This window comes from Molossus molossus, unplaced genomic scaffold (assembly GCF_014108415.1).
Source record: "Molossus molossus isolate mMolMol1 unplaced genomic scaffold, mMolMol1.p scaffold_m16_p_19, whole genome shotgun sequence".
Classification (NCBI taxonomy): Eukaryota; Metazoa; Chordata; class Mammalia; order Chiroptera; family Molossidae; genus Molossus; species Molossus molossus.
This window is the reverse complement of record NW_023425354.1, coordinates 35,402,393-35,422,425: the sequence shown is the minus strand read 5'-3', so window position 1 is coordinate 35,422,425 and position 20,033 is coordinate 35,402,393. Positions and strand designations below refer to the sequence as shown.

Sequence of the window (20,033 nt, the reverse complement as noted above, 5' to 3'; positions counted from 1 at the left end):
AACACTGGAACTACCACACATCACCTGAGTGGCCTCGCAAGCCTCAGCTTCCCCATCTGTGAAATGGAACAAGGCCACCCCACCTCACAGGGTTGACCATCGGCAACCTTTACTGAAGGCCTGACCAGGCGTAGGGATCATTCAGAGCCCTTGAAAGGCGTCAAGCCATTTTACCTTCGCAACTATTTGGTGAAGTTGGTATTATTTTTCTGGCCATTTTACAGATGAGGACGGTGAGGGGCAGAGGTTTGGTAAAGGAAATGGTATATGGAAAAGTGCTCATTAGCACAAGGTCTAGCACCTTGCAAAAGCTCAATAAGCATTATCACCTACTGTTACTATAACATACAACATACTTTCTAAGTCATTTAAAAGCTGCTTCGTGACCCCAAGCATCACTGAGCTGTACAACAGCTTTTCTAAAATCAGGTCCCTCTGATCCATACTATTCAGTGTTGCTAGGGAGATCTTTCTTAAACGTCCACACCTATATTCCTCCAACGATTCTCCAGGCCTTTCTGATAAAGTCCCAACCCCTTTGCTTCTTGGACAAAGATCCCCTGGACCTGACCTTGGGTTGCCTGCACGGTCTCAGTTCCCAGTGCTCCCTACATCACGGTTTACACTCCAATTGCCCCCAAGTCTTTCAGGAGTATGTCCTGTTCACTCACACGTGGGGACTTTCATGCCTGTTGGCTCTTTTACTTGTAATGATTTCCCTTCCTTATTCTGGAAAACACCTTCCCTTCCTGTGGGAGTTGTCTCCTCTGCCAAGCTTTCCCCGCACCCCAGGGCAGATGTGTGCCCTTGTTTCTCAGGTCCCCAGTGACCCTCAGTGCCCTCACCATGCCCTCTGACACTACACGTATTGCCCACTGTCGGCTCCCCTGTTAAGCCAGGGCCTGCTGGATGGCCAGGCCTCGACATTAGTCTATCCCAGCTCCCAGCTCACGTCCTGGCATGCAGCAGGCACTGCATGTGTGCGTGTGCATGAGCGTGTGTGTGAGTGTGCATGTGTGTGCGTGCATGTGCACGTGTGCGCACACATTTGTGTGTGTACATGTGCACGTGTGTGCACACATTTGTGTGTGTGCGTGTGCGTTTGTGCATGCCCATTTATGTGTGTGCATGTGTGTGTGAGCATTTGTGTGTGTGTGTGTGTGTGTGTGTGCATGTGTTTTATATTGTTTTTATCCTGAATTATGGTGGGGGTAGGGATGACAAAATACCCTAATCTTGTCCTTGATCAGGAGACAACCGAAGGTCTTCATGTGGTCTTGGGGTCAATGTCAGTTTAACAGAACCCACTGTAGCTAGTTTAATGAGAGAAGGAATTTATCAGAGGATGTTAGGGAGCTCGGGGAATCTCCAGACGGCCAGAGAACCCGTCTCAGAAGGGAACAGCTCAAAGGACAGCGCTGGGCTGCCTGAACCCTTGGCCGCAAAGAGCACGGCGGAGATAGTGAGGGGCAGGCAGCACCCCCACGCACAATTCCTCCTCTCAGCCACAAAGCGGGACGGCGTCCCGGCCCCCACTGCAGGCAGGGCCCTGGTGCCCAGAACGAATGAGAGAAGTGGGTCCGCTCTGGGCCGCAGCGTCTGAAAGCTGGTGTATCTCCTCCACAGAGGACCGGGGACTAGGGCCTGGGGCGGCAGAGCCTCCATCAAGGAAGAGGCCCAGCTCCAGAGCCCCCAGGCTCCAACCGGAGGTGATGCGAGCGAGAAACGCAGCTGGTCATGGCTCAAGGCCATGCCAGTAAGACGTGGGGATCGTATGTTGGAGCTGCCAGCCCACCCTCACAGGTGATCAGGGGAGGGTACCCCCCGGCTCCCACGCAAAGCAGCAAGGCTGCCGCTGAGGCTGTGTCCCCGCGAAGGGGCAGCCTTCCAGGTGAGGGAGGGTGGCGCAGCCAGAGAGGGCGTGGAAGCTCCGCCCCTCCCCCTGGCTCCTTGCATCTCTTCCAGGTAGCTGGTCCTGAGGTGCATCCTTCATAGTAACCCGATGCTAGCAAGCAAGTGCTTCCTGCATTCCGTGAGCCTCCCTAGCCAAGGATCGAACCCTGGGAGGAACAGTGGGAACCTGGTCTACGGCCAGGGTTAGAAGTCGTGGGGGCCTGGGACCTGCGTCTGAGTGGGAGCAGGTCTCTCGCCCTGCAGGTCTGGCCCATCTTGGGCAGTGCCAGGGCTGAACTGCAGGCACAGACTTGCTTGGTGTGAGGACACCCCACACATTTGGTGTCAGAGTCCAACGAGCAGAAACAGATCCGAGCTGTCAGGCCAGGGTGTCTCCTACAGAAGTGAGGGCTGCCTCTCGCAGGAGCCGGTCTCCTGGTCTCCACGCGCCGTCCACGTATCCCCCTGCTCTGTCCCTCATCTCTGACCTCTCCTACCTTCACTCTGAGCTCCGCACGCCAGCGAGGGAGCTCCCCTCCCTCTAAACATTCTCAGATTTGCTCTGAGCCCACAGAAATATCAGGCCTCTGCCCACAGGGGTCCCCACAGCTAGCAGCTTCGGTTTGGTTGGGGATACGACCCTTTCCCGGCTCCAGACCATTAACCTCACCCCATTCCCAATCAATCTGTGGGGCCATCAATTCTGCCCCACAAATAAGTAGCTACAATCAAGAAAGAAGACATGGGGTTCAGGGGCCCTTCTCAGTCTGAACACATCACTTCTTTTTTTTTTTTAATTAATTAATTTATTTTTGTTACAGGTGTTTCTCCTTTTTCCCCCACTGATTCCCCCCTCCCCCACCCTCCCGCCCTGTCCCCAGCTTTGTTGTCCATGTCCACTGTTCATGCACACATGCATATAAGTTCTGTGGTTTATCTCCCCCCCCACCCCCTTTTCTGGGGATTGTCAGTCTGTGCCCCACTTCCACGTCTCTGGGACTACCCCATTCCTCAGACTGTTATGAACATATCACTTCTTTTGTGGGGTCAACCAGGAGCCTCAGCCCCCCCCTCTTCCTCCACCTGGAGGATGCTATCAGCTCCAAGGGGGAGTCAGACGTCACCTGTGTCCTCCACAGGGAGGGACTCAGGCAGGCAGAGCCTGTCCCACTCAAGGGACGGAGCATGAAAGATGATGACGGGGTTGGGGTGCACAGAGTGCAGACTCGGGACCTCTGCGCTCAAAGTGTGGCCCAGAGACCACCTGGCCTCGTGCTCAGCATCCAGGCATCGGGCAAAAGAGGCCGAACCCCTCGATCCACACCCCAGCCCTGTCCTGTTCCAGCTGCGTGACCACGGGGAAGCACCCAACCTCTCTGCACTGCCAATTTCTTCCTCTGTATAGGGGATCACAATCGTTTCTACCTCACAGGCTGCTGTCAGAATGAAATGGGGAAAGGCAGGGGCAGCCAAGAACGAGGTGGTCAGCATTCCGCTGTACCGGGGCGGTGCCTAACATCCTGTACAATTTTAGTAAACGTCTGAGAAAGGGAGGAGGGAGGACGAGAGGAGGAAGGAAGAGAGGAGGAAGGAAAAGGGCAGCAAGAGGCTCAGGCCAGAGCTGTGAATAATTAACACATCTGATCTGGGCAGGCGGCTTCTGGGTGGGGGTCTCAGGCTGCTTACCGCTCCCCCTGTGGTTCCGCTCTGCTGCCCCCCAGCCCTACTGAGAAGACCACTCAGCAGCTCCCAGGGGCCCCAGGTGCAGGGCACCTCGTGGGGCCAGCACCAGGAGGGAAGCCTCCTTGTGAGGGAGCCAGGTGGGCCCGCAGCCCTCCTGGACCTTGTGGTCCTGCAGCGGCCGCCCCGCGACAGGCCACCGCTTCCCTGCAGGCCACACTCGCTCAGTGGGAGGAGAGAGGCGGGGCCTGCTCCTGTCACAGCAGGACCTCAGACAAATCACTTCCTATCCGGGTTTCCCCATCTGTAAAAGGGCGAGGGTAACAGACCCTGCCTGGCAGACTCTCATGCCTGGGGTCCTTCCAGCGCTAGAACTATGTGTTAGATAAACAAATTATTAGCATGGCCTCCAGCACTCTCTCTGCACAAAGTATTCATCGTGTGTCCGGCAAATGCCAAACAGTCAAGTTGGTTTGTATCTTGTTCTGCAGAAAGCTGGGCAGGGGTGGGTGTCTGTAGAAAGGAAACACAGCCCAGGCCCTGGCCCCGCCCAGCAGCTGACTTGGCAGATAGGTGGTGGGGGATGGGCTAGTCCTTTCTCAATGTTCATAGGTGTTTCCTTATGCTGAGAACCTCTGGGCTCCCCCGTGAAGGGAAAGCGCATAAACCAAAGGAGGAGAATGACCAGCCTGCAGAGTGATGAATAACCCCTTTCCCCGGAGTTCAAGAGCCTGTGCACTACAAGAATGAAACATTTATGAATCTAGTTTTTAATAGCATACATTTATCATATGCGAATTACACGTCAAGCACAATGCTAAGCTCATGATAGCCTTTATCCCACTGCGCCCTCACAGCAGCCCAGGAGGTGGGGACTGGTATCACCCCATCTACAGAGATGGAAACTGGCAGCACCTGGCAGCCCTCACCGCTTCCCGTGGGCCTGCACACAAGCCCAGCTGTGCCTGACCCTGAGGTCACGCTCTGTGCTGGAGAGAGACCTGGCCCCTCGCCCTGTCTTGCACCCTTGTCTTGCTTTGGGCAAATCACTGCCCTCTCTGGGCCTGTTTCCTCATCTATAAATGAGGTGTCTGGGTGCCAGCTCTGTTATTCTTAGACCTATAATCCTGTGACCCCCTTTTGCTTAAATCCACTGCTCCTTCATTTTCCTCTCTTTTCAATTTCCTTGACCTCAAAATGTATTTGAAACCAGGGTGACGAGCCTGGAGACCTGCTCTTAGGAGACGTAATTACAAGATCTTGGCCTCTCCAGGATTTGAAGCAGGGAACCCTCTTTCTGATTTATTTTTCTATAAAATCCAAGCACTCTGGGGAATTGTTGCCGGGCAGAATCGGCTTGGGAAATCCCGGTAGGACATGATGATGTTTGATAAGCACGCATGTCTTAGGCTAGAAACCCGTTCCAGCTAGGCTATTGCTCACGCTGTACCTGGGACTGAGCATTCCCCCAAAGTGTGCTGCGGAGTGTTGAAAGGTTGTTGGCGAACAAGGAACATCACCGCGTATTGAATATACCCTCCTGGAGATTCACAGCGTGATGTCAGCCACAGTCAAGGTGCTGATAAGTCCTGCAGCAAAGACATCTGGGCAGTTCTGCTTCACTCAGATTTTTCTCAGGCTTCCTTGGCCACAGAACCCTTTTACTGAATACTTGAAACAGGGTATACTCATCCCCGCCGAAGCTACATCCCAATATGCTTCCTTAAAATCTAGAAGACAGGCTGTGAGTAAACCAAACACACAATGAAGGCGAAAGCCAGCTGTCAGCATCCCAGACACACCATTTCCCCGCCTCACAAGGTGGGAGGGGCTGGGAGGGCTGCAATCAACAAGGCAGCCCTGGTGGTGCAGGAAACACCTGTCATCCAACAGGCAGGTGGGCCCAGCTGCGTGACAATAAAGCCACCCTGGGAACTTGCACCTTGTCTTTTAGGGGTGGTTCCTCACCCTTCAGGCTGTCTGTGGGGTTGGGGAATTAATTCATTCGCACATGTGAAAGCACCAAATTAGATACGCTCAGAGTGATCTCACCGAACCTTTCACATTCTTCCCAAGGTAGGCTCAGTGAGGGGACCTCATCCACCATCACTTCACCCAGCAAAGCTCCGTTCAACCTTGCCCCGTGCAGGCTCTGGAGATAATGCACAAGGAATTACATTCAACCACTGCCTCCCAGGGGCTCACAGCTTGCAAACAATGACCATGCTGGATACTTGTACCGGGAGGGAGGACAAGGGCTCCAAGGAGGAGACCTCAATCTGCCTCTTCCCAAAGTCACACACCGTCCTGAGAACCTTCTGTGTCCTGGACGCTGTTCTGGGCACCGAGGGCACAGACGAGACAGACCCGGTGCCTGCCGGAAAGACGCTTCCGAGATGTTCCAGTGCCCGTACCCCTCCTCGAACAGAGTACATTTCCGCCTCTGAATCTTGGCGCTCCCTGCCTCAGTACTTGTCTCGCCATAACGAACTTGTTAGAAGGCTTGCTTCCCCACAGGGCCTGCCAGCAGCCCGGGGGCCTGGCACTCTGCTGTCTGCGTGGCAAGTGCACCCCTTGCCCGCTGCCAGGAAGACAGCAGCTGCTCAACAAATGCCTGTGAGCTGGAGGGCTGAGGGCTGGGAAGGGACGTTGATAAGTCCGCGGATCTGAGGCCACTCTAGTGCTCCCCGGAGAGGGACGTGTGCCAGGGTGAGTGTGGGGAGCAGGAAAGCTCAGGGCAAAGTGGCGCTGACGACCCTGGGAGATGGAAGATGGAGAGGAGAGGGATCACCCTAAGAATGAGCAGTGTGAGTGGAACGGAGGGGCCCACAGGGAGAGCAAGCCTGAGGAAAGCGAATCCCACGCCCTGCCAGGGTCTGGGGTACACAGAATCCCACGCCTGCCAGGGTCTGGGGTACACAGAATCCCACACCCTGCCAGGGTTTGGGGTACACGGAATCCCACGCCCTGCCAGGGTCTGGGGTACACAGAATCCCACGCCCTGCCAGAGTGTAGGGTACACAGAATCCCACGCCCTGCCAGGGTTTGGGGTACACAGAATCCCACGCCCTGCCAGAGTGTAGGGTACACAGAATCCCTCACCCTGCCAGGGTTTGGGGTACACAGAATCCCACGCCCTGCCAGGGTTTGGGGTACACAGAATCCCACGCCCTGCCAGGGTTTAGGGTACACAGAATCCCACGCCCTGCCAGGGTTTAGGGTACACAGAATCCCACGCCCTGCCAGGGTTTGGGGTACACAGAATCCCACGCCCTGCCAGGGTTTGGGGTACACAGAATCCCACGCCCTGCCAGGGTTTGGGGTACACAGAATCCCACGCCCTGCCAGGGTTTGGGGTACACAGAATCCCACGCCCTGCCAGGGTTTAGGGTACACAGAATCCCACGCCCTGCCAGGGTTTGGGGTACACAGAATCCCACGCCCTGCCAGGGTTTAGGGTACACAGAATCCCACGCCCTGCCAGGGTTTGGGGTACACAGAATCCCACGCCCTGCCAGGGTTTGGGGTACACAGAATCCCACGCCCTGCCAGGGTGTAGGGTACACAGAATCCCACGCCCTGCCAGGGTTTGGGGTACACAGAATCCCACGCCCTGCCAGGGTTTGGGGTACACAGAATCCCACGCCCTGCCAGGGTTTGGGGTACACAGAATCCCACGCCCTGCCAGGGTGTGGGGTACACAGAATCCCACGCCCTGCCAGGGTCTGGGGTACACAGAATCCCACGCCCTGCCAGGGTGTAGGGTACACAGAATCCCACGCCCTGCCAGGGTTTGGGGTACACAGAATCCCACGCCCTGCCAGGGTCTGGGGTACACAGAATCCCACGCCCTGCCAGGGTCTGGGGTACACAGAATCCCACGCCCTGCCAGGGTCTGGGGTACACAGAATCCCACGCCCTGCCAGGGTTTGGGGTACACAGAATCCCACGCCCTGCCAGGGTTTGGGGTACACAGAATCCCACGCCCTGCCAGGGTGTAGGGTACACAGAATCCCACGCCCTGCCAGGGTTTGGGGTACACAGAATCCCACGCCCTGCCAGGGTGTAGGGTACACAGAATCCCACGCCCTGCCAGGGTGTAGGGTACACAGAATCCCACGCCCTGCCAGGGTTTGGGGTACACAGAATCCCACGCCCTGCCAGGGTTTGGGGTACACAGAATCCCACGCCCTGCCAGGGTGTAGGGTACACAGAATCCCACGCCCTGCCAGGGTTTGGGGTACACAGAATCCCACGCCCTGCCAGGGTTTGGGGTACACAGAATCCCACGCCCTGCCAGGGTTTGGGGTACACAGAATCCCACGCCCTGCCAGGGTTTGGGGTACACAGAATCCCACGCCCTGCCAGGGTTTGGGGTACACAGAATCCCACGCCCTGCCAGGGTTTGGGGTACACAGAATCCCACGCCCTGCCAGGGTGTAGGGTACACAGAATCCCACGCCCTGCCAGGGTTTGGGGTACACAGAATCCCACGCCCTGCCAGGGTGTAGGGTACACAGAATCCCACGCCCTGCCAGGGTTTAGGGTACACAGAATCCCACGCCCTGCCAGGGTTTGGGGTACACAGAATCCCACGCCCTGCCAGGGTGTGGGGTACACAGAATCCCACGCCCTGCCAGGGTGTAGGGTACACAGAATCCCACGCCCTGCCAGGGTTTGGGGTACACAGAATCCCACGCCCTGCCAGGGTGTAGGGTACACAGAATCCCACGCCCTGCCAGGGTTTAGGGTACACAGAATCCCACGCCCTGCCAGGGTTTGGGGTACACAGAATCCCACGCCCTGCCAGGGTTTGGGGTACACAGAATCCCACGCCCTGCCAGGGTGTAGGGTACACAGAATCCCACGCCCTGCCAGGGTCTGGGGTACACAGAATCCCACGCCCTGCCAGGGTGTAGGGTACACAGAATCCCACGCCCTGCCAGGGTTTGGGGTACACAGAATCCCACGCCCTGCCAGGGTCTGGGGTACACAGAATCCCACGCCCTGCCAGGGTTTAGGGTACACAGAATCCCACGCCCTGCCAGGGTTTGGGGTACACAGAATCCCACGCCCTGCCAGGGTTTGGGGTACACAGAATCCCACGCCCTGCCAGGGTGTAGGGTACACAGAATCCCACGCCCTGCCAGGGTTTGGGATACACAGAATCCCACGCCCTGCCAGGGTCTGGGGTACACAGAATCCCACGCCCTGCCAGGGTTTGGGGTACACAGAATCCCACGCCCTGCCAGGGTTTGGGGTACACAGAATCCCACGCCCTGCCAGGGTTTGGGGTACACAGAATCCCACGCCCTGCCAGGGTGTAGGGTACACAGAATCCCACGCCCTGCCAGGGTCTGGGGTACACAGAATCCCACGCCCTGCCAGGGTTTAGGGTACACAGAATCCCACGCCCTGCCAGGGTTTGGGGTACACAGAATCCCACGCCCTGCCAGAGTGTAGGGTACACAGAATCCCTCGCCCTGCCAGGGTTTGGGGTACACAGAATCCCACGCCCTGCCAGGGTGTAGGGCACACATCGTGAGGCACTGGAACCGGCCTGGAAATGCCGACTGGGAGGCAGCGGGGACTGCTGACCAAGGGGAGCAGAGCAGCGACGCGCTGGGAGCTGGTTTCTGGGCAGGGCCACGTGGCAGTGGTGAATGATGGGGACAGGAGGGAGAGCCTGCTTAGAAATATCCATTCTGAGCCAGCCCCCAGCTCCGCTGCCCAGGCCTGGAGTCTTTCTCACACTGGTGTAGCTCCCTCCCCTGTGCCCTATAAATAGCTACGTAAAGGTCTCTGCCCGCAGCTCAGCCCCAGACACTCCAGTGCTGAGGGCTCGCCCGCCAGGACCTGAGCACAGCCTGCCCTGACTCAGTCCTGCCTGGTCACCCCACTGTGCTTCGAGGGCAGCCAGCCTGTGGTCCCCTGGCAGCATGGGCTGAACCCCATCCCCAGGCCCCGAGGGGTACGTCACACTGTATCAGGAGAGCCAGGGAGAGGCATCTCAGCCTGTGCTGATGCCCTTCCTTCACCCCACTCAGGGGCCACTGCCGAGGACCGCTGCTGGCGGCCGGGGGAAGGAGGGGCCTGGAAGGCCGCGCGCTGGCCCTTCGCCGAGGTACCGTGAGTCTCACCCCGCCCTCCTCTCTGGGGAAGTGTTCTGAGAACCTCTGCAACATGTGGGTACAGTCCAGAAATTTGAGGTCCCCTGCCCTGTGCCCAGAAGCTTAATGCTGGGGCTCCCTGAAGAAGAGGATCCCAACACTTCGTGCATCACAATAAACAGGAGGGAGACCAAGTCTGGCCAACCTCACTCAGGAGCCTGGCGCCGCCACTTGCTGGAGCCCGACTCTGGAAAACAGCCTGCACTTCCTTGAGCGGGGATGCAGTCACCTGCACGGCAGGGGTACCCCTTGCCGGCCCCCTTCCTGAAACTCGGGGCTCCGGAAAGGCAGCCATGCCCCAGCCACCGCCCTGCAAGCCCCCGCCTTGCTGGCCTCCAGTTGGGTGCGGGGAGGGGGCCCTTGGGAGCCCAACCTCCCTAGAAACACAGTCTCCCCTCAAGAGAGGCCTAGGCCCCCATCTAACCTATCATGGGTCTGACTGGAGTCACCCCAACTTAACACCTGCCTCCATCCTTCATTGAGAAGAATGATCGGAGATCACCTATGGAACGGGAGAGGAGAAATACCAGATATTCAAGTTTATTATATGCCAGGCCTATTGTTTAATTTTATTACATGTTCCTACTCGTTATATCGTATATATCATCTAGACATAAAAGATAGCATGTGTGTCGGTATCACATGATGTATACGATGTATTATTTACGTTTCTCATCTTAGAGGCCATGAGTGGGGACAAACTCGGGTCTCTCCGCCTCCAAGAACTCACTTCGCTCCTGATGCCTCCCACTCTCCTCCTCCCGGTGCAGAGGGTCGGTGGGGGCGGTGCCATGGTAACGCCCAGCCACTGGCAGTTCTTTCCCCATCCCCACTCCTGAGAATTCCCAGTGCCAGGACGTGGGCCCTGGGCAGCCTGGTTCGCTTAGGCTGGGTCCAGAACATCAGCCCACGTGCCCCTAGAGCAGCCCTGGCCTGGGCTGTGGGACAAAAGCCCAGAAAGGTGACACCCACGTGCATGGCCACAGACCAGGGCGCTAGAGGTGCCACAGGGCTGGGACCCACCTGGCTTGGGAGCCTCACAGGCCTGGCACCAGCAGGGGGAGCTGTTCCTGTGGGGCAGCCGAGGGCACCCACAGCTTCCCTGGGCCTCGCTGTGTCTGCTGCGTGCCAAGCGCCGTCTCCCGAAAACCTCGCTTACTCACCTCTGAGGACAGCCCTTGGGACAGGTTTCCAGCCCAGTCTTCAGATTAAGCCGGTGGTTCCTAGCAAAGAACCATTCTGCCCTGCAGGAGACACTGGGCAGTGCCTGGAGATACTGGGGTTGTCGAAACGTGGAGGGAGGTGTTCTGGAGGGGGAGCACCACCAGCCAGAAATCCTGCTGAACACCCCGCAATGAGCAGGGCGGCCCAAAACGTCAATAGTGATGAGGCTGAAAAACCCCAAGATGCGGGGGCTGACTCTCAGAGGTACTTGCCAAGTTCACATGGCTGCTGCGTGCGGGCGCGGCGTCCAGGTTCCGGTTCTGCAACCGACACGTGTACCCCTTTATGTCTGGGATGGGGAGACTCGTCCCAGCCAAGGAAACTGAAGGGCAAGCCCGCCTTCCTTCCAGCAGGGCGAGGAGCACAATGGGCCCTACTGAAACTCCCCCTCGAAGTCTGACATGCACGTCAGAAATTACCCTAACGCCTCCCATTGGTGGCACCAAGGTTTGGGGCTGTAAACAATGATTTCTTTGCATTTGGAATTTTATCAGTGGTTGGTTCCCTCTGTGACCATCCCACCCCCACCCCAGACACAGCCTCGTCTTGAAGTGCGAAGGGCCTGGGGGAGCTCCCTGCAGCCCAGGGGGGCCACACTGCCCTCCCCAGGACAGCCACCTCGACCAGGTTCCTCGTGCTGTCCTGGTGTATGAGCGAGGCCGTGGCAGAGACAAGGCGGGAAGAGCCCACACGGCCGGGGCGTGAGTGCCACGAGGGGCCAGAAGGAGGACGTGGCCCTGAGTCCCGTCATGAGAGAGGAGGAGGTTCCAGGGCAGCGAGTGACCTCACCCCTTTCTCAGTGCCGGTTGCATCATCTACCCCGGAAGCTAAGTCTACTCATGACAGTTCCGAAACGAGTTAGTTCTGACCTCGGGCAGCCATCTTCCTTCGGCCACTCTGACGGGCGTGCGGGCACCTGTCACTCCGAAGAGAGGGCAGCCGGGCGCCGAGCTGGGTCCTCGCTCCGATTCCCTGGACTTGCCCGGGCCACTGCTAGGCAGGCCCTCCCAGGGCACCTGCAGGCCGCACCCTTGCTCTGGCAAAAATAACACCAGTCCGGCCGGAGTGGCTCAGTGGGTGAGCGTAGACCCATGCACCAAGAGGTCGCCGGTTCGATTCCTGGTCAGGGCACATGCCCAGGTTCTGGGCCCCATCCCCAGTGGGGGGCATGCAGGAGGCAGCCAATCGATGTTGTTTCTCATCGATGTTTCTCTCTCTCTCCCTTTCACTTCCTCTCTCTCTAAAATCAATAAAGGAAAAACATTAAAAAATTACAATAATAATAGCACCCTGAACTTTGGAGTCCTCACGTACTGGACAGCTGTTCCGACCACGGCCATCACCGAGAGACTGGCAACCAGACGCGAAGTGTACACCCCCAGCCAGGTGTCAGCGCTCTGGAGACAGATGGAATACCTGGCTCTCCCTGCTGGGGAAGCGGGAAAACCCGTTTTTCATCATCCCCACAGCAGAACCTCACAACTTCTCCAGGTTCTGGCCGGCAAAGCCTCCGCCAACGACGGCTTGGTCTCCCGAAGCTGAGAACAACCTGTCCTCTGTGGCTCAGTGGTCACCAGCAGGCCTGCCCATGGGTGGAACACGGAGAGCAAGGATGTGGCAGGCGAGGAAGACGAGCCACAGACAGAAAGTGGCCGAGGACCAGGGCAGGCGCGGGCACCCCTGTGGGAGACCAGTTCACAAACCCAGCACTGAGATGTGGCCCCAACCCTCCTGGCTGCTGTTTGCCTGGCTAGTGTTTTCCAATCCTGGCTGAGCATCAGAATAAACCTGGTGAGTTTTGAAAAAGCCTGATGCCCAGACATCACTGCAGACATCTCTGGAATGGGACCCAGACACCAGTATTTTTTCAAATTCTCCACGTAATTTCAATGTACTTCCAACGTTGAGAATCATAGGCTTAAACCTGCCCTTTATGCTCTGATCAGTTCTTTCAGCACTTGGAAAGCTGTTCACTGCCTGAGAATTGTTTACACTGCACAGACAGCCATCCACCCCAAGGCCTCGAGCTCCACAAAGATAGGATTTCAAGGTAAGAGGTCCAGTAAACATAAGCCTTTATTTTTTAAATAATAATAACAACTAAAACAAACAGAAGCCCTTATTTTTGCAACATCTTTTGTCTCTAAACCAGCCTCAACCAGGATGCTGCCCAGCAAGATTTTTTTGGTTTGTTGGTTTGTTTGTTTGTTTTTTATCCTCACCCGAGGACACTTTGGCTCTTACCTTCAGATAGAGCAGGAGGGAGGAAGAGAGAGAGAGAGAAGCATCAATGTGAGAGAAGACACATTGACTGACTGCCACCCGCACAACCCCAACTGGGGCCAGGGACGAATTGCAACTGAGGTACGTGCCCTTAGTGGGACCGAAACCTGGGACTCCCTGGTCCACGGGCCGATGGCCTAACCACTGAGCCAAACCGGCCAGAGCCCAAGCATGATTCTCAAAAGAAGTACAATGTGACCGTGTCACTCGGAATCTCCACGGCTCCCCTCTGTCTACAGCCATCAGTCTCTGGCCCACTCTTGGGGTCTCCTCTCCTGCTCCTGACTCTGCCCAAGCACACATCTGGCACACCCCGGGCCCTCCTGTCCCGTAACTTCATCGGCAGTTTCCTGGCCCTGCGACGCCCTTCACCTACCGTTTCCCATTGTCAAAATCCCATGCCTCTTGAAAGTCTATCTGAAATGCCATCCAAATCCCCCCAGTCAGAAGGAACCCGTTCCTCCTCTGCCTCTCCCCCGCCCCGTGCCCAGTACAGATCATTCTCTCCTGACTGTTCTAATTACAAGGATGTTTATGGGGTGGGGGATGGGTGGAAAAAGTGAAAGGGAACAGGAAGGACAAACTTCTAATTATAAACTACAGAAGCCACAGGGAGGTCGCATACAACACAGGGGATACAGTCAATAATGTTGTAATAACTTTGCACAGTGATAGGAGGTTAATAGAGTGATACTGGTGATGGCATCATATCTGCACCCCTCTGAAAAGATGAGGTTCCCCGAAGGGCAGGGAATGCACCTTATCCATCCTGACCAGAAGCAGGCCCTCGGGAATGCAGAACGAAGGAAGGGACGCACCAACAGCAGGCTGAATGAACTATGTGTTGTGGATACACGCTTGGCTCTCCACAGCTGAGACCTTAGTCACCGCATGCTGTGTGGTTGTGAGATGCTTCCCCAGCAAACAGATTGAGTTCTATTTTCCTGGGAAGGTAGATTTCAGTCCATCTAGTGAAAGCATTACCCATGCTCTGTGTTAATCCTCCAGGCTCATTAGCATGCCAGCTAATTAGCGCCCCTAAGCAGGTGACATGGAAGAAACGCCTCCTCTGCTTGTGGAATATTTGCAAGTGATGCTGGGTAAGAAGCACAGGCACGAGGCCAAGAGCTCCTGAGGAGAGTCATGCTTGAGTCTGGGCACCTCTTGCCTCTGGAAGCCTCACCCACTCCACCATTTTGCACCCAGAAGTCCCTCCTTCCAGGCTCAAAGCCAGAGAGCCACTGAACTATCTAGTTATCCAAGGAAATACAGGCTGAAGGCAGGAGAATGGGACACTGCGCAGGTGCCCCACAGCCCTCCGCCCCCTCGTACCAAAGCCCTTCACGCACTGCCTAGAAAGGCAGAATGGGGCAGTGAGTGGGACCGTGAACTTTGAGACCTTGGCAATTTTCTAGTTCTTGTGCCTCAGTCCTCACACGTGACATGGGAGAAGTAAAAGGGTCGCCCTCATTGGGAGGATACAATGTATCACTGGGAGAAGCTTCCAACACTGCTTGGCACATAGCAAATGCACAGTAAAAGTTTCGCCCCCATCATTTATCCAGGTGGTTCAATGGCATGGAATCCACATGGGAGAGAGACTTCCTTTTCTGCCCCACCTCCGCGCCCACTGAGGAGGGTGTGCTGCATGAATTCCTGGAGACAGGTGCAAGGCAGCACAGGTCCTGGGCATCTCCTTGGAAAGGCTACCCGGAAGTGAGGAGAGACCAAGGGACAGGCTAGACAATTAGGATCCCTACGGTTGACACTTCCTGACCTGACTTATGCTATGTGGTCAGTGTTATCCCAGCCCCGTTTCACTAACCCTAGTGCCTGTTGCCTCTGCCCCAGCCTGCCCAGGCTCAGCACCTGTGAGAACCATGTCTGAAAGATAAACATCTCCATCCTGGCATTCTATGGGATCTGGAAGGAGTCTGTGGTTGCCTTGACTACAGCTAAGCGGAGTCCTATTGACCTTCCCTCTCCCTTTCCACCCACAATCATTCTCTGGAAATTCTGTATTCCTTGTCCATCTGGGAACTCATCACCCCTCAAAGCCCAACATGGTAATTATTACACCAACTCTATCCTCTGAAAACTGGTAATTAAAATACAATAAGCATTTATCTTTCCTTCTTAGGAGGAACTGTAGTTGATCCCCCGTGGATGAAGGAGAGCTTTTCTTTACAAAAGAGCATCAGCTAAAACATGTAGAAAGAATGATAGAATTGCGAAATGACTATTTTGTAACCTCTCTAACGAAACTGTTAGCTCAGGTTCAAACATTATGGTAAATTGAATATTTGCAGGTGCCACAGAGGACGGGGGATGATTTGGTGATGGGAGACGATGCCAGGGAAAGACCCCCCAGTTGCTACCTTAACCCCGTGATCAAAACTAGCATCTCTAAGCGTGGGATGACCGCACAAGATGCTCTTCCTGCTGGGATGCTATAGAACACACAGCTCCACTTATGGGTCTTCTTGCCAAAAACATTAACCTGGATCTCATCAAGTCCTCGAACCTAACTCCCAGTTTATAAGAAATTCAGGGGAGGGAGGAGCAGGCCAAGTGAAACCGCAAATAATCAGACTCATCGTGTGAAGTAATTGGATAGGACAACTGGTCTGTTTTCTTCCCAAAGTCAATACCAACAGAAGTGTGAAGAGTGGCATTCTTCAGAGTTGCTAACAAATGGAGACAACTCCAACATCCATCCACTGATAAACAGATAAGTAAAATGTAGCATAGCCATATAATGAAATATTATGTGGTAATAACAAGAAATAAAGTAACGATACACGCTACAATACAGATAAACCTTCAAAAAACTATGCTAAACAAAAGAAGTCTGTCACAATAGACCAAATAACGTATAATTGCATTGGTATGAAATGTCCAGAATGGGCAACTCCATAGAGACAGGAAGTAGATTAGTGATTACCTGGGGCTAGAATGGCAGGGTTTAGAAAAAACGGGGGCAGGGGGGTGATGACTGCCAATATCTCCAGAGTTTAATTTGGGGTGATGAAAACATTCTAAAATTCACAATACTGTGAATGCGCTAAGTCCTAAGTCCACCAAATTTTATACTTTATAGGGATAAATTGTATGATATAAGAATTATATCTCAAAGCTATTTTTTAAAAAATGTGCATGTGTGTGCGCGCGCACGCATGCACATGAGCATTATGTTGGGGAGAGCTTTTTGATTAAAGAGACAGAATAACCCAATGCAACACATGAATCTTGACTGAATCTTGGATGGATCCTGAATTTTTAAAGTTACAAAGCTGTAAAAAAAAAATAAATTGGGGGACAATTGAGGAAATTTGAATAAGAGTGGCAGGCAGCCTGGAAGCAGCCAGAATACACGTGAGGGGGCATTGTGGTGAGGCAGGAGGGCAGCCCAGTGAAGGCCGACCCCCGTGAGGAGGCATCAAGAAGAGCAGTAGTCTGGGGGGCAGGCAGAGGGTCTCCATTCATGGGGCAAGTAAGTCAATGAGAGGTTCCCTACTGCTAGAGAAAGAAGGGGCCACTATGGAAGGAGGAAAAACTTCGCATAAACCTGTGGTGTCAGACCAGAGGTGTGAAGTCTAGGAGTACAGTGCAGATGCAAACACCCCAGCTCTGCTCACCACGGGGCCAGAGCAGCGGCACCCTAGCAGTGAGCACACCTGAAACCCCGATCTTCTAAATAGCATGTCCCACAAAAAGGAACCAGGGTTCACTGGGAAAATGACAAATTACAGGACTGAGGAAGAAACAGAAAAGGATGAACCTGGGACACCTCGCTGGGCCAGAAAATTCAAAAGTGCTGAAAAGTTGCAAGGCAATGTCAAAGGGGTGCAGAGACAGCTAGAAGGGAGTCCCGAATATGGGAAGTTGGGAGTTTTGAAATAACTCATGATATCAATATAACCCACTGAATAAAAAAGAAATCCGAATCTACAATGATATAAATAAATAAATGAATAAAAAAGGAGAGGAGAAAGCTCTTCTGTATTTTAGAGAAGCCAACTAATAAATGTAGATGGGATGATGGAATTAGAAAAATCACCATTTGGCAAGCATCCATGTAATAATTCAGGCAAGAAAAATCAATGGATAATAAAACTAGAGGGTGGAAGAGGAATGAGAAATGGGGTTTTACATAGTCTCGAAGTATCTCCCTAGAAGACACCATGTTAATCAAGCGATAAAAGGTAGCACTCTAAGCATTGGGTCAAACAGATAGCATGTGCCTCCAGGTAGGACACACATGAAGAGAATTCTGCATCAGTTCTGTGAAATTCAGCCAAAAATTCATTATCTGGATCTGATCAAGAGGGAACATCAGACAAACCCAAACTGAAAATCATTCTGCAAATGACTGGCTTGAATTATAAAAAAAAATGTCAAGGTCGTAAAAGCCAGGGAGAAACTGGGACGCAGTTCCAGAGTCAAGGATTCTAAGGTGATAAGGCAACTGAGTGAACTTTGTGGTCCTTTGGCTGGAGAGGACATCACTGGGACCACTGGAGAAAGGCTACACAGGAATTCTTTCCGGCAGCCTTGCAACATTTATGCCTTTGAAATTGTTTCAAAAGAGAAAAATATACACGTCTCCTTTTGGAAGACTGTTGTCCCTGGATCGCATGCAAACTTTGGTGGTTTAGCATAATCTGTTTACTGCTCAGCCTCGCCACTAGACTGGGAGCTCCTTCAATTCTTGGACAGGGCCTTATTCATTTCCATGGCTCTAGGGACTAGCCAATGGCCAAAACGCAGCGAGCACTCAGTAGATGTGTGTTGAATCAATGTGCTGGGCTTGGCTGGCATATCCCTGGACATGCTGACTGTTGGTAAATTCCTCCAGATACGACGCTGAAATATGCCTCCCTGCAAACCACAGAGCATCTGTCTGCCCTGCAGCAGTGAGCTATGTGTCCTGAAACAGTGTCCTGCTTCCGGGGACGCGCTGCCTGAGATCACAGGCTCCGAGGCGCAGCATTCTTACCTCGTTGCTTCAGGAACAACGGCCCCCGTTTGTTTAATCCTGGCCCACTGTGCCAGCCTCGTCTGCACAGAGCTCACTTGTGATTCATGTGAATGTCACTCGAGCTCCCAGAGGTGTGCAGCCATAATTCAACATTTGTTAATAGCCACTTAAAATGTCTCTGAAACAGCGAACCAGCCCAGGGGATAGAAGGTGTTCTGCTAAGAAATCATTCCAAGAAGGCAGTATCAGCTTTGGTCCAAACTTTAGAAGACACTGTTACTTCAGGTTATGGAGGCATTTCTTTCTCTGTGGCTACCTTCTTGCACTCTATGAAGAGAGGGGTGGACACCTCTCAGGGCCACCACGGGAAAAGTGGGACCTGAAACTCCCTACATCAGCTTGGTGGACATGCCAGACCCCTTCCCAGTAGTTCCTGCCCAGAGAGCGCTCCCTCGATCACTATGTCCAGTGCGGGAGGAGAAAATGCAACAGGACACAGTCCAGAGGAGTCCAAGAGAGAGCCCGCACGTCAAAGAACAGAACGGAGGAAACAGAAAAATATAGTTATTGGATTAGAAGTCCAAAAGCTTGTGATAGGTGGAGACGGCAAGAGGCAGAAGGATAAGAAGAAACTCACGTAGATTGAGGTCAACTGTGCTGCAGAGCTAACAAATTATTTCATTCTCCCCAAATCAAATTAAGTAACTTGCCCAAGGTCACCCAACCAGTATACGAAAAGCCCAGCTCTTCACCACTGTGCAGACAGCCACCTGCAAATGTGTCCATCAGAGCACACCTGGGCTGAATGTTCAACTTCAAGTCACTGAGTCAATGGCAGAAGTTCAAGCTCCCAATGCCAGTCTCTCTCAACATGGTCCCTTAGACACTACTGTTTCTCCTAAAGTTATTGTTTCTGCCACTTCGAGTTGGACTTAAAATGGGGGAGCAGAGACAGAAAGAGTGAGCAGGGAAGAATCGCATACACATCTGAAAACTGACACTCACTGCCTAAGGTCAGACCCTCTGGCACCTTGGAGAGATATCAAGTGTTACTTTGGCAAGAAGACACTTTTCCGTCTTCCTGACTTTCCTGAAGAGAGTGCTGTGGAATTGCGTGGCCCTTCCACCCGTGCACTGCTGAGCCAAGAGGCTGGGCAGCAGAGAGCAGAGGATGGCATGCAGAGCTGCAGCTGGGAGGTCAGGAGAACCCCAGGCATATGTCCAGCTCCTGGAGTTGTGGTGCTTGCAACAGGCAGACACCGTGGTGGCAGGACCCAAAGTCTACCTCCCTCTTACAAGGGAAAGTGGGATTCACAAAGTGGACCTGCAGTGCCCTGGCTGTGCAACCAGCAAAACCAAGTGCACCCAAGATGCATGACATGAGCCCCGAAACCATCTGCATGTTCACCTGTCAAAGGAAAAGGTCTGGAGTGGGCCACCTCTCAGACCAGTCCAGTGACTGCCGTCCCTAAGGTGGAACTGTAGCTGAGAGGTCTTGTTTGGAATGCCCGGAATATTGTCTTGCAGCACAAAATCCCTCATCTAGCCTTGAGCCACAGAAAGCTAGACTGCCTTTGCCTCCTCTCTGTTTACCCACACAAACCCAAGGGATGCAAGTCAGAGCTAGAGGGCTGCGTGGACAGCTGAGCACTACAGCTTCAAGCCAAGGTTCCCCTTGTACCCCACTCTCCAGCTCTGGTTCAGTTCTGGTAGCTGCCAGGCTCCCAGTTCCCAGGGGAGGATACAGATAAATGGAGGGATCTTTGGCCTCAACTTCAACTCTTTTGAGCTGAAGAACTGCC

General features: G+C 54.0%; 1 protein-coding gene across 1 annotated transcript in view; it reads right to left on the bottom strand.

The window, feature by feature from the left end:
• Window positions 1-20,033, bottom strand: part of ASIC2 (acid sensing ion channel subunit 2) — a 954,837-nt gene that overhangs the window by 922,641 nt on the left and 12,163 nt on the right. The window lies entirely within an intron of this gene.